The sequence below is a fragment of the Arvicola amphibius genome, chromosome 12, assembly GCF_903992535.2.
Source record: "Arvicola amphibius chromosome 12, mArvAmp1.2, whole genome shotgun sequence".
Taxonomy (NCBI): domain Eukaryota; kingdom Metazoa; phylum Chordata; class Mammalia; order Rodentia; family Cricetidae; genus Arvicola; species Arvicola amphibius.
In genome coordinates this window covers 19,018,935-19,033,067 of record NC_052058.2, presented here as the reverse complement: position 1 = coordinate 19,033,067, position 14,133 = coordinate 19,018,935, and positions in this window count along the sequence as shown.

The window sequence follows — 14,133 nt, the reverse complement described above, 5'->3', positions numbered from 1 at the left end:
CAGTCCAGTCATGAGTCAGCCAATCCTCTGTGTCGGTCTCCTCCATGTGAAAATCCGAAGGGAGTGCTCTTTCACCTCTAACCAGGGACCAGACCCGACAGGCTTTAGACTGCCCTAGCTTTAAGCTCCTGTTGTACACAAAAGACTATGGGGCCTGTTGTACTTCATCTTCATGCTTGTGGAAAGAAAACTGAATTATGAAACTACATTGTCCAAATTGTATATCCCTGCAGCTCTCTTCGTCTGAGTGTGGCCTGAGAACAGGGTGTCTGGGTATTAGGAAACCTGGGAATAATTAAGTAAATCAGTGTCCAAAGATGTCCAATCTTGTGATTCAGCAACGTTCTCCCAGTGTGTGGCTTTTATCCCATATCCTGCTCCCAGCCCCAGCACCTCCCCTTACACCACCAACTGTAGGAGTGACTTTCTAACGAGGACTGGTGGCACCAGATTCTAGGGACAGAGAGTCTGGTGAGTCACCAGTCACTAGAAGAAAAGCATTCAAGAACTGCAACATTATCGACATTAGAAATATTTCAATACTGTGAATCTCTTCCTAAAAATAAGGACAACAAAATAAATTTATTCACTGACAAAAAAGCCACACATCCAAGCAACTGTGACAGAGTATAATTATTCAAAGAATCATCATAATTACTCATAAAAAATATATAAATAATCTAAAAAGTCCTTAACATTTGCCAACCATTTTTTTCTTGTCAAAGCACATTGTCTCTTGTGGGGTTTCAGACCCTCAATTTGCCCAATTACCCTCCATAAATGTTCTCTTCGGTGGCTGAAACATACAATGCCATTCAGATTCTAAAGACTGTGGGAGCAACATTTGAGAAGCAGATGAATAGCTTTTGAAGGCAATTTTACTTAAGATTTGCGAGAGAAGAAAGTCAGGGGGTATCTGGGGGCAGGTCATCTGAGGACTTGGGTCTATTCTGAAGAAGCACCAGGTTCGGAGCCAAGCGGGCATACTGGATGAATGGCAGAGTGGTCTACACAGGCAGCTGCTCACTGTCCTCCACTCCACATTTCTTTCCCTTCATCTCTTCCCCTTTAAAATGGTTCACGTTCCTCTTAGCTCTTTTTCCCTAGTTCCCTCCCCTCTGCCCCCTTTCCCTGTGGTTTCTGTATGCATGCTGGTTTTCTGAGATCTAGCCTCCTGAGGTAAATGTGTTGTAGGTCTGTCTCTAAAAAATATGTTTCCAAGAAGCAATTAATTCCATAATATCTCACTCCAAGTTGGACAGAGAATATCTACACTGAGTGGGAAATTGTCCATATCTGCACTGTGATGCTTCTCACAACCCCTCCTGGATTGGGGTGTTCTTCCTTCAGTGAGCCTCCTCTGACTCCCTAATAGTTGCTCAGCCACTAGCTTCCCCAGTACCATAGCCATATGTTTTGCCATTAACAGCATCTTATGACCTTGACCTTCTACCATCCAATTGGGTCCAATTCCCCTAGGACACTGCTAACTGTGAAGCTAATGTGATTGCTTGGTATAAGCCAAGACACTGATCATTGAACAGATATTATTTGCTTTATCAGGGCTTTGTATGTTTTTACTTTTTTGCTGTGGTACAGCTATGGCTCTATTTTGAGTGGCAATTTCCTCCACAGGTCCATATGGACAAATCTCAAGTGGCACTGCTCGGGGGCAGTGGAACCTTTAAGATGTGGGGCCTTCAGGGAATTCCTGAGTTTTAGGGTGGTGGCCTTGAAGGGGGTTGTAGATGATGGGACCCTTGCTCTTTTCTCCTCTGCTGTGTTTTATAAGTATTTTTATAATGCGCTAGTTCTTTGATTTTTATACAATGTATTTTCATCACATTTGTTCCAGCTCTTCATCTGTCTCTGATTTTATTCCTGGCCGTGAGTCACGTGTTTCACCAAACACACCCACCATGACAAGTCACTAAAAGCCTAAAACAAACACCAAACTGTGAACCACATAACCTTTTCTTTCAGTAAGTTAGCCATCTCAGGTATTTTTGTTATAGCAATAAAATGTTAACTAAAACAAACATGTAAACTCTTCCTTGAATAGAGGTTTGAAAGATGGTTCAAATAACATCTATCTGCACCCTGCCCCTCTGTACATCCAGAGGCATTGTACAATGCCAGGCATTGGGTCAGACTCTGTACATCCAGAAGTAGACAATGCACTACCATACCCTACAATGCACTATCATACCCTATGGGTTTTCATAGGGAGATCTGTTTTGCTTCCCTTGGCTCTGTTTTGGTTGAGACAGGTCTCATACTGTACCCCCACTCTGCAGTCAAGTCGGCCTCAATCTCATGGTGATCCTACTGCCTCCACCTTCCAAATGCTGGGACTACAGTGAGAGACCCTATGCTGAGCTGATGGGGGCCTAGCTCCTGAGCACTGTGATTGGCTGTCTCTGAAGTCATTCTATTACTTCACATTGAAGAGAGGTGCACCTGTTCCACCATCTTATGAACTATAGACAATGTTGTATTAAAGAATTGTCTTCTGAGGCTTATTCCTGAGCAAACAATAAGCATGTGGGTCCTGTTGCCATTTAGCAGAAAACAATGAAGCTGGCTTTGCAAAGGTCAGCCTCCTCCCAGTGGTCACAGGACAAGCAAGTAACTGTGTTGAATCTGGATGTAGCTTGGACACCAAGTGTAGTGCCGTTAACTCCACCCCTGGTGTCATCTTGGTGACTGAACCAACCCCTTTCGATCAGCCACCGGTGGTTATGGGAGTTTGCACATCATCTTTGTGACCTAGCACATGCATTCACAGCGAGAAGACGGGAGACAGAACGGAGGTTTGCAGATGTTACTGTTGCAATAGTCTCGTGCTAAGACCTCCTCGTTCTTGCTGCATAAAGCCCACTGGCTGGAATCAGCTAACTAGAATCCTACATGTCCTTGACCTCCTCAGGTCTTTAAGGTCCCACACGTCCTTTCCACAAATGTCTGGAGCCTTTTCCTGTCTGGCACTTTATCTTGAGGTACAGTGACATCCATGACGCCCCTTCCTCTGAGGTCAGATTGTTGACAAGATCTTCAGCCATCCAGCTTGCCTTCTTGGACCATTGTTTTTTACATGCAGGAAACTGAGATTTGACGTAGTATGAAAGCGTTACATGAAGTTATATAAATGAGGCTACACTGGCCTTGGCCTTTGGGTTCTTTATTATTAATTATTGACAATATTAATTTGTATGCATTGTTCTGTGATTACATTCACACCCTCACTACCTTCTCTCATTCTCTCTCGCTATGCCAATCCCTTCTTTTTCCTAGCTGGTCTCTCTCCCAGCCTCATGTCCATCCTTTCCTATTTACTTCTTTGATCCCACACAGGAAGTCCCAGCTGCTGTGTGTTCGTGACTGTAGTGGCCACGCCATATCCAGAAGACAACAACTCCCATGCTCCTCCCCATCCTTCAACTCCCACAGCCTTCTGCCTCCTGTATGTTCATGATTATAGTGGACATGCCATACCCAGAAGACATGCTCTTCCCCATCCTTCAGCTCCCACAGTCCTCCGGCCCCTCTTCCATTATGTTCCCTTGCCCTCAGAGGGGGTGGCATAGGTGTCTCATTTGGGATTAAGCACCTAGAAAGGACTTATTCTTAGTACTTTAATAAGAATGTGCCCCCAACTTGGTCATCACCCAAGGTCAAAGATGCTTCTGTGACCAAGGCCAAGAACTGCACTACTCTGGAGGTATAAACATTTAGAAGGAAGTTTAACTACACGTACATCCAGCAAACCATCATTAGCAGCATCCTCCATAGGGCCTGTGACTCCCCTAGCCAAAGACTTTTGACCAACCCTCCAATGCCAGGCATGTATTCCCTTCTGTCTGGAGTGACCCTACAATCCAATCAGGAAGCCACTGTTAGATCAGTGGACATGCTCACCCATATTGTATTTCAAGAGAAGGTTATACTGTGAAAGCTAAGCTGAGCATAGATTTAATATCCTCCTGCCTCGGCCTTCGGAGTGCTGGTAATAGCCATTCTCCATTATGTCTGGCAGGCTCTTTTTCTCTATAGTCAGATACCCACTAGTTCAAAAGCCTGTCGTCTTTAATCATCTAACCTATCTAAATAACCAGCCTATATATAGTTACAGCCATTTTGGAGCTTATCTGTGTGTACACTCTATAAAAGCCACCCAACCCTCAGAACAGATAAGCTAAGCTGCGAGCCATAAAGACTGCAGACAGATGCTGTGCTGTGGAGACTCAGACTCTGGCTATGCTGCAGAGCATGTAAGCCCATTTCTTTCCAGCTTCCTGCCCCCTGGGAGTCTCTGGAGGGTATGGATCTGCACCTTAGGCTACAGAAGGACCCACTTGATAAGGGCTTCTGCCTTGAACAAAGTATTGGACTGTATTGCTGTTGACACCTTGTACCCGTGTATTTTTTTCTCAATCAGCCCTGCAGGTCTGTTGGCCCCTATACAGTAATCAAAAGTTGTTCTAAGTTCACTGGGAAATACATAGAATGGACACCTTATTCCATAAGCAAAGGTATGAGTTCAGTTTGTTATTGTCAATTTATAGGTGGCTTAGGGGTAAATATTCCGTAACTGGCAGTATTATGTGAGAGCAGAACCACTGCGATGCAAGTGTTTCTTATTTTACAATTGTACAGCATATGACAGAGATGTGAACAAAATTCTACCAGCTGCCTTAACTATAAAACTTTCCACTAAAAGATCACAGACTATGTCTCATTACATTACAGAAATGATTAGAAGTCATATGGATACAAAATTTGTGGCAGTTGAAAAATGAGGAGGAAACCAGAGCGCACACGCGCGTGCGTGCACGCGGGATGGGGTGAGGGAGAGAGAGAGAGAGAGAGAGAGAAAAAGAGAGAAGGAGAGGGAATGAGAGAAAAGTGCTAGAAGGGTTTGTCAAAAAATATAATCTCTTACACGAATGGCCAAATAAGTCACAAAATAAGAAGTGATGGCATTGAACATAGAATAAATAAGTTTACATCTGTGTTGGTTTCTTCACTGCTATGCCAAAATACTTGAAAAATCGACTTAAGAGCAAAAGAATTTATGTTGACTCACAGTTCCAAGAGATACATAATGGCGGGGGAGCCATGGTAGCTAAATCATGAGGCAGCTGTTCACACTGGGAAGCCGGGGTGCTTAGTTCCCTTTCTCCTTTTTATTCAATCCAGTACCCCAACCCACAGGTTGGTACCTTCTTTCCTCAGTTAAATCTCTCAAGAAAGGTCCTCATAGACAGCCTGTCTCCTAGGTGATTCTTAATCCCAGCAAGTTGATGCTCAAGATTAATCAACGCATCATCTTTCCATAGTGCCATAAACAACAGACTAAAGAAGTTGGTGCACTTAGCATCAACAGTCAGCTTGACACAAACTTAAAAGTCACCTGCATAAAGGGAGCCCCGACTAAAGAATTGCCTCCACTAGAATAGCCTGCAGGCACATATGTGAAGCATTTCCTTGATTAACAATTGATGTAGAAGGGACCAGCCCACTGTGTGCAGTACCATCCTCCAGGTGCCTGCCTTGATCTCTTTCCCTGGCTTCCTTTGGTGATGGACTGTAATCTGAAGCTAAAATGAACCCTAGATTCCTCCGATTGTTTTGGGTCATGGTGTTTATCAAAGCAATAGGAAAGCAAACCAGGACACAGTCCTCGGGGGAAGGAAACAGTTCCTCCTTAGAGGAGAATTCTACATAACAGGTTGTAAATAGAAAGTAAAAGACATGGAATTGTTTAAAAAAAAAAACAGCTGACAACAAAAGCTGCACACAAGGTTCATTCATGGAGGAAAACATAATGAGGAGAACAGTTGTGGTTTCGGGTATTGTTTCAACATGCTGGCTTACTACAGGGGAGAAATAGTAACTTCGCAGCATGGAAACACAGCCAGTCCCCTCTTGATTGAACATCAGCACCAGCCATGAGACACAGCAGGACACTGGAGCAACGTTTTGGGTCTTCCTTTTGGCTGGTCATTGTATTGTTGTTGCTTTTAAAACCAGGTCTCACTCTGTAGAATAGCCTGGCTTTTAACACGAAATTTTCCTTCTCTAAGGCTCATGAGTGATGGTATTATAGGGGCATGGCACCACACCCAAAGCAACACAGCCAAGTGTCTGCCTTCTCTGCAACCAGATTGGCCAGAATTTATAGAATTTTACAGAGTGGAGGAGATTCTATAAAATGATGGATCCAGCCTCTAAATATACTTTTAGTGACATAAACAGGGGGCTGAGAAGATGTTTACAGCTAAATGTAGCTCAGGGGACCTGGGTAGACTCTCAGGAGGAGAAGCACAACAGTGGGAAAATCAGGGAAGTCTGAGAAAAAGTCAGCAGTTCAGCTAATGATACTGTACTGATGTTCACTTCCTAGCCGGGGCTATTGTACTATGGTTATGTAAGGTGTTAGCATGAGGAGAAGCTGGGTGAGGGACACGGAGGACTCTTTCATCCTAGCCTCTTAACTGCTCTGTAAGCCTAAAATAGGTGAAAAGAGAAAGGTTTAAAAAATAAATTACAATAAAAATGGCTAGCGGTCAGTGAGGCAAATCCAGGATGCTAGTGTCATGGCTGGGAAAATTGAACAGGATGAAGCTGGCTCACAGGAAGTCTTTTGTCATATTTTTTTTTCATGTTAAAAAGGAAAACAAAAGCAAGAAACTAAAAAGAACCATGACTTAACCCAAAGCAACTGAGACACAAACATTTTGATTTTCCACTCTGGCTTTCCTGCCTAGGATGCTTATTCCTTTTCTACAGTAACTGCCAAGAAGCATATGCAATAAAAAGATATCACATGAGCAAGTGACTGTGTTCGGCCCTTTGCCATCACCTGTCCTGTGGAGAGCCTAAAAGTTTACTGCCACCTCTATAGACCATGTATGACATCATTTTCCCCCGTCAGTCAGTTCCTTCTGTTTTTCTCTCATAAATATCCCCGTATTCGTTACTTTTCTAATTGTTGTGCCCTGAAATCTGACAAGAAACAACTTAATTTTGGGAATCAACATATTAGGATGAGGCTTCCCACCTCAACTGGCCAATCTAGAAACTCCTTCACAAGTATGAGGAGTTCCTTCTATGTGATTCCATGCCCAGTCAAGTTAACCATCAGAAATAAAAAACCACACATTGGGGGAAAAGACATTTTCTTCAACCAGTGATGCTGGGGAATCTGAATACCCACATGTAGAAGAATGAAACTGGAATCATACCATTAATCTAGACAAAAGGCAGCTCAAAGACCTCAGTGTAAGACCACATGTAGAAGAATGAAACTGGAGTCGTACCATTAATCTAGACAAAAGGCAGCTCAAAGACCTCAGTGTAAGACATGAAACGTTGAAACTAGCAGAGAAACATACAGGTAAAATATTTCAAGACACAGGCACCATCAAAAACTTTCTAAAAATGCCTTCAATAGGATGAGAAACCTTCTCAAGAATTATTCAATGGGATTATATATAATTAAAGTGCTTCTTCACAACAAAAAAATTAAGAAAAAAACAAAAACAATCACCAACATACAGAGACAGGCTACAAAAAGGGATAATTATTTGCTAACTGTACATCAGACAGGAGGTTAATATCTAGAATATATAAAAACTGCAAAAATTGCCGGGCGGCGGTGGCGCACGCCTTTAATCCCAGCACTCGGGAGGCAGAGGCAGGCGGATCTCTGTGAGTTCGAGACCAGCCTGGTCTACAAGAGCTAGTTCCAGGACAGGCTCCAAAGCTACAGAGAAACCCTGTCTCGAAAAAAAAAAAAAACTGCAAAAATTAAACACCAAAAAGGTCTTAAATCATTTAATCAATAAATGAGCTAATAGGCTAGAAAACAGAATAGATAGTTCTCAAAAGAAGAAATACAGTCAATTATTCAACATCCTGAGCCTTCAGGGAAATTAAAATTAGAACTACTTTTAGGAGCAGTGAAGTTCAGTGGGCAAAGATACTTGTTGCTAAGTCTTGATGAACTCAATGAACTCAAGGCTCTGAGTTCAGTCCCAGAATCCAGATGGTAGAAAAAGAACTGATTCCTATGAGTTGTCCTCTATTCCACGTGGCATGTGGGCATATGCACACACACACACACACACACACACACACACAGAGGGTGGGGGAGATGTGGGTGATGGAAAAATGTAAAATAAATAAATCTGGTTTGAGATTCCATCTTACCTCAGCCAGAATAGTTATAATCAAGAAAATAAATAATAAATTCCAGCATGGATATAGACAAAGAGGAAGCCTTCCACGATGGAAGGAATTGGCTCACTCATTATGGAAGTCAGCGTGGAGCTTCCTCAGGAAAACAAGACAAATAAACAAACTTCACTACCATGTGACTCAGTTATACCACTCCTGGCCATATACTCAAAGGACTCTAAATCAACATACCACAGAGATATTTCACAGACCAGCTTATCATTACACTATTTCCAATATCTAAAAAATAATGTAACCAACCTCGATGTCCATTTAATGAACATTCCCCATGATGTCGGAAGTCCTTCTGTTGCCTTTTTTGTTGCTTTTATTGGTTAATGAATAAAAAAGCTGCTTTGGCCTGTGATAGGGCAGAGTAGAGCTAGGTGGAAAAACTAAGCTAAATGCTGGGGGAAAGAAGGCAGAGTCAGTAAGAAACCAGGTAGCCATCACAGGAGACAGATGCCCCCTGCCCAAACCCACTGGAACTTTGCCAGTAGGCCACAACCTGGTGGTGATGCAGATTAAAGAAGATGGGTTAGTTTAGGATATAAGAGCTAGCTAGAAATACGCTTAAGCTATTGACCAAACAGTATTGCAAATAATAGTTTCTGTGTAATTATTTTGGCTCTGAGCAGCCAGGAAAGAATGAACAGCCTACGCCAACAACACCTGAGTGTATGGAACTCAAACACGATCTTCTTGGCCCCAGAGGGCTTGTGTAGACGCCTCTTTAGTCTGTCATCCAGAGCACACACAGCTTGTCTAACAGGCACAGATGGCTCTACCACACACTTGCCACCGTCCTTGTTAGTCATCCGTGGTCCTGGCATCTCCAGTGTGCTGGGTTCTCCACTGCAATAGAGGCTGCACCCTCGCCAGTATCTTCCAGGCTGCTCTGCTGGAAGTTCATTCCTGTCCCGTGGTGCCAAGCCTCAGGTTCTTTCCATGACCCTTAAATCCTGCATCTTATGACACCCAAATCAGTACTATGTGGGAGACTTTTACTCCTTACAGGTTGAGTTGCGGTCTTGGTGCCCTCAGCAGCATGACTGTGTGTTGACTCTGAGGAAATATTCCCCAGAAGCCTTCACCTCAGTGATGCTGGTCTCTTATTAATCACAGCTGACTTTTCAGTTCTGGTCAACCAGCACCTATGGTCTCAGCAACGCAAAGATTTTGCTTCTTACAGCCTCCTAACCCAAAATCCTGCATCACATCTGACAGTCTTGCTTCCCTCCGAATCCCCACAAGCCAGGCCCCCACTGTCAGCACTGCTCTCAGAATAATCTCCCCATTTCTCCCCACAGCTTATTAGGGTCTGAGCACACAGTGGCTTTTCCAGCCCAACGCTTCGGTCTTCCAGCTTTCTCCTACAAAACCACCCAGGGCCTAAAACCACATGGTCAGGTCCTCCAGAGCAATGCTCACTCTAGTAGCCATTTCTGTTTTGCCTTCCTGATTCTGTGGTAAAACATTCCATTCAAAAGCAACTTGAGGGGCTGGAGAGATGGCTCAGAGGTTAAGAGTATTGCTGGCTCTTCCAAAGGTCCTGAGTTCAATTCCCAGCAACCACATGGTGGCTCACAACCATCTGTAATGGGGTCTGGTGCCCTCTTCTGGCCTTCAGGCAAACACACAGACAGAATATTGTATATATAATAAATAAATAAATAAATAAATAAATAAATAAATAAATATTTTTTAAAAAAAAAAGCAACTTGAGAAGGATAGGATTTATTTCAATTTACAGATCGTAGCCCATCACCATGGAAAGCTGAGGCAGAAACAGAGCAGAGACCATGGAGGAAGGCTGCTTGCTGGCCTATCCAAGGCTCATATTCAGTTACATTTCTTCTACAGCCCAGAACCATCTGTCTAGGGATGGCATTACCCTGTGTGACCTGGGCCCTTCTACATCAACTAGCAATCAAGAAAATAGCCCCCAGACTGCCCACAAGCCAATCTGATTAATGATGTGGGATTCCCCTGTGTATGCTGTACCATTGGTTAATAAAGAAATTGCTTTGGCAAAAAAAAAAAAAGAAACTGCTTTGAGCCTATGGCAGAGCAGGGCAGAAAAGAGCTAGGTAGGAAAAACTAAATTGAATGCTGGGAAAAAAAAAGCAGAGTCAGAGGAAGCCATGTAGCCCCGCCAGAGACAGACACAGGAACTTTACCTGGTAAGCCAGAGCCACGAGGTGAAACAGATTACTAGAAATGAGCAAAATTAAGATGTAAGAGTTAGCCAGTAAGAAGCTAGAGCTAATGGGCCAAGCAGTGACTTAATTAATACAGTTTCTGTGTGGTTATTTCAGTTCTGGGCAGCCAGGACAAACAAGCAGCCTCCTACAACATTAAGGCAATTCTTCAAGTGAAGCTCCCTCTTCCCAGGTGTGTCAAGTTGACAGCTAACAGCCATCATAATAGGGGGAACGAGTAATGAAGTACATGTGACGAAAGAGGAGAGGCAGTGATAATTCGGGAGAGGGGGAGGTGAATGACAGGGGAGCGAGATGAAAAGAATAAAAGTATAATGACATATGCATGAAAATACAGCAATGAAACGCTAGTGTGCTAACTTTAGCTTTTAACATAGAGAAAAATGTTATAATCCATGAGCCTGTCCGTGCTACTGTGCTCATCTTAGTCTCGCACTCTTAAAGTCTGTGAAGTACTTGCAGCTTCTCCCATTTCTCTTCAGAGAGCTTAGAAAACGGAAGCAGGGTTCCTGTGCTGGGTATTTCTTGATCCATAAGAACTCAGGAACCTAAATATGAAATGTGCAAGAACAGCTGCCCTGTGAGGAGGCAAGTGGGTCAGAGACAGTAGTGCCCGGGTCAGTCTACCAGCCTCCTGTCTTCCTCTGTATCTAGAAGCTGGCACCCAATGCCATCTCTTCTCCATCCATCACTGTCTTTCCCTTCAGTGGTTACCTCTCATCTTCCTTCCAGTTTGTTGCCTATTTTCCTTTGAGCCTCAACCTTACTTCTATGTCAATATGATAGAGAGCTCAAATTACTGAAAAACATACATGAACCTTCTTTCTTAAATTCCTCCCTCATCTGAGTCAGGACCAAGCACACTCCACCCGAGGCTCTTAGAGTCATGCACGAATAGTCTGGTGACACAGGAGAGGCCTCTCCACTTTGTCCTCAGAAACCGGCTTCTTTCTAGATTTACAGGTGATGTGTGATGCTTATATAGCAGGGAGGAGAGAAGAAGCAACTTGGAGCCCCTTCGTCTTTGGGGATAACCCAGGAATGGGGGAAAATCTCAGCAGTTCACAAGGGTTTCACCTTCCTGTATTCACAGTGCCTTGTGATGGCCCCTTTTAAAGCTTAAGACAAAACCAGCATTAACTTCCTCCCCCTCACCTACATTCCGGACAAAAGCTGTTAGGTTAAACTGATGATTCAATGAATTTATTCCCAGAAATTGAGTCATTTGGGCTTACCAGTTTTAATCTTGTCTTTGGTAAGTATTTCTTTAAAACAATTACACTGGACTCTCAGGTGTCTATCGTTTCAGACCAGAGAGTCGAGGAAGAGAGGAACACACCATGTAGGAGTGTGGTTGTTCGTAAGCCTAAGCCTGAAGTCTCTAGTGTTTATGAATATTTTAGGCCAGCCAGGCTAAATATCTAATAAATGAGTAAATAGTACGTTCAGAATTTTTTGCTGTTTGTTGAGCTGACAGTTCAATGGACCTGTTCATTCCAGTTCTCTGATTTTCCTTTGAGATGATTTGCTCAAGAAAACCCTTTATCAAAGGTGGAGTAAGATGGCAGATATAATCCTAGCACTCAGGATACTGAGACAGGAGAATCCCACTTTGAGGCCAGTCTGAGCTACAGAACAAGATATAGCTGAAAAAAACAGCAACAGCAAACAACAGACAAAAGTGGAAAGTCCCTGGCTCTTCTTAGTGTTTGTCTATAGGTATCTAGAGACTGTATGACTTCATTTTAAGCCTGACATTTTTTTCAAGACTTTGACCATTTGTGTTGTTTTGGTTTTTTGATTTGTTTTTAAAGATAGGGTCTCACTATGTGGTCCTGGCAAGCCCTGACCTTTGCTTCAAGTGCTGCTGTGACTAAAGGCAGGAGCCACCACTCCCCACCTTTACTGGGAATAGAACCTTCCTTTTAGCACCATGGATGGGGGAAGGAAGAGGGGAAGGGAACCTAAATGGTCTTAAGGCTGGAAAATGCCCTTGGAGGGGCTCTCCTGTGCATTGTGTTTAGCGATCTCTGGTCTCTCTGGCTTCTATCAGTTAGATTTCTTCCACAGTGGTGACACACAAGTGTCACTGGACTTTGCTAGATGTCTCCAGAGGAGAAGTTTCCCCCTGGAAACATGAAGTTAACCTTTTATTTGAGCATCCAACTGAGAAATCTAAAAGCCTTCTTCCCATGACATCACCCTATACTAATTTGCTTCAGCACCACCAGAGATGATTTTAATTCAAAGGATTCCTTGGCCTGTAATGTGCTGGACTGAATCGGTCATACAATCGCTAGTTGAGAGGCTGGGAACCTGATGTGCTGTTATCTGTATTACCTAAGTGGTTATATCTCTAAACAAGCCCTCAAATGACAGCCTGCCAAGGTAGACATCAACATCCAAACAAATATGTCACAACTAAAGACCAGTTCTCACAACTACCAATTATTTGGTTGTTTTGGTTGTTGTTACACATTCTAATGGATTGATTTTTATTAATTTCAAAACCTTTCTAAATTAAGAGAAAGCACACCTTATCCAAAAGCAAGCTGTAGAAGCATTATAGTATCACCATCTATCACTGGCAAAGACAGAACTATAGGTAAGAAAGTATCTCAGGGGTAATGCCTGCCTAGCAAGCTTGAGGCCTTGGGGTGAACCCTATATTGAGAAAGAACACACACGAACACACACACACACACACACACACACACACACACACACACACACCATATGGACTAAGAATAATCCCTATAATTTCTGGAGTTATATAAGAAAAGGTTTGAAACTGTAATAAAAATGCCTAGGGTTGGGAACATTGCTTGGTGGTAAAAAGCACTAGCTGCTCTTCCAGAGGACCTGGGTTCAATCCTCAGCACTACACAGTGGCTCACAACCAACTCCAGTCCCACAGAATCACACTGCCCTCTTCTGGCCTCTAGGACACTGAGAATGTACGTGCTATAAAGACATACATGCAGAGAAAACTCATAACATATAAAAATAAGGAAAAAATGTAATGTCCATTCAGCCTTAACAAATTAGAATTCTGCAAGCTGTGGTCAGTACTGGAATCATAGCCTAGGAGGCCAGCAAAGGAGGCTTCCAATGTCAGCACCTGCCTGGACTACAGACAGCTCAAGAAACTGGGCAACCCCATGAGGCCTGGTCTAAAAATACTAAAAGACTATAGAGATAGAACTCAATGGTAAAGTGTCCAAGCATGTGTAAGGATCTGGGTCCCACCTCAAGCACCACCAGAAAAATAAAATAAATTCATCCATCTTCCTAACAGCTTTAGAATTAGTTTTAATTACTCTGTTTCTATATAAGCAATGACTTTAAACTGCCACGGAGGAGCTGGTGGTATAATTACTTTCCCAAGAACAAATATTAAGGGATTCTTGGCCCAAGCATACCAGTCTTTATAACTGTAGGACAGCATGTGTACCAGTTTTTAATTGATCCCACTTCCTGACACTAACACACACACAATAAACATATATACGTGCTTACTCAAAAGGGCTTGGCCAGCTTATGATCTGAGAGCACAGTAAATTCAAGCTGGTTAGAGACATGATCTGTGAATCAGTAATAATATTTTACTATCAAGGAACTTTATATAAATACTACCAGCCATAAATTAAAACTTTAAAAACTGATGAGT